The following is a 1,238-nucleotide window of genomic DNA, read 5'->3' on the forward strand; positions in this document are numbered from 1 at the left end:
ATGTGCACAAAATATACAGCTGTGGCAGAAGGACAGCGTTGCACAGCACAGCACAGAGGCAGCAGGGGTACTCTAGGGGCACAGATTAGGTGCTGCCGAAGCAGTACGGAAACCGTAGGAGTACAGACTCAACAGATCGAAGGTAGTGGAGCATGGATGCAGAAGCGTCACCGCAGACATGCAGCATAGACAATGTAGCTGTGTGTCGAGTCCTTGAGCAGTAGTACTTAGGGCGTGGTTGTGATGCATGATGTGAGGACTGTGCTGGACTTTCGTGTGCAAACTGCGCGAATCATGTAAGCTGTTCAGGTTAAAGATCACCCGCATCACGTGTATCTAGACACTTGGCTGTGGGTAAAGAGCAGCTGTCTCTGTGGCGCAATCGGTTAGCGCGTTCGGCTGTTAACCGAAAGGTTGGTGGTTCAAGCCCACCCAGGGACGAGGCTCTCTTTTAATTTTTTATTTGCAACAGTATATAACATATTGTGTTATGTTATTATAATGGTCTTTTAGACTGCGCACATCACCAAACATATTAGACGCGTCTTTGTTAAACTCGACTCTTGCACATGCAGAACTCGGCACTGCAACTACATCGAGGATGTGTCCTGAACTCTCTCTTCAGGACACAAAATAACCTCTCTCTAAATAACCAATCATGTCATGTCATGTCTTCGGCACTGCCTGCGAATTCCATTTCATTCGTCCACGCTCTTATCCATTTTTTTGTGCCTGACACCACTTGCCATTATTTGACAAATAACTTGCAATTATTACATGCCCGCTATATAGGAAAAAAACAAGCATTGGCAAAGCCAACAGTATTTGTTTTGTTTGTAAGCATGAGATCTTTATTTTCCAGGCACCGTCTTAGAGGTACAACTTGGCTAACATAAGAGCTATATTTTTTCATCATTATTCAGTGAAAACCTAGGCGATCTGAGTCAATATGATATCTTGTGCTTCCAGGAGACTTGGCTTAGGTCTGCTCCCTCATGTGAAGGCTACGAGTCACATTTAAATCCGGCTTGTAAAGGCATTTTAGGACAGCCTTTTTCGGGTCTACTAACTATGATAAAGGTGGATGCAGGCCTGACAATACTCAGCCAAGAAAATCCGAAACCATATGTGCAATTGTTAAAATTTAGTAGGGGGCGTTTCCCCTGCTGTAACTAAGTATCTTCTAGTGAATGTGTTCTGGAGGGTGAATATGGATCGGAAGGTGAAGTTTATCAAAT

General features: G+C 44.2%; 1 non-coding gene across 1 annotated transcript; it reads left to right on the top strand.

Annotated features, from left to right (window-relative positions):
- The first annotated feature begins 367 nt into the window (after positions 1-367).
- On the top strand, positions 368-441 carry TRNAN-GUU (transfer RNA asparagine (anticodon GUU)). Its single transcript has one exon. It is a non-coding gene; the product is annotated as a tRNA-Asn (tRNA).
- The last annotated feature ends 797 nt before the right edge of the window (positions 442-1,238 follow it).

This window comes from Ambystoma mexicanum, chromosome 1p (assembly GCF_040938575.1).
Source record: "Ambystoma mexicanum isolate Mex_15411 chromosome 1p, UKY_AmexF1_1, whole genome shotgun sequence".
In the NCBI taxonomy this organism is placed as follows: domain Eukaryota; kingdom Metazoa; phylum Chordata; class Amphibia; order Caudata; family Ambystomatidae; genus Ambystoma; species Ambystoma mexicanum.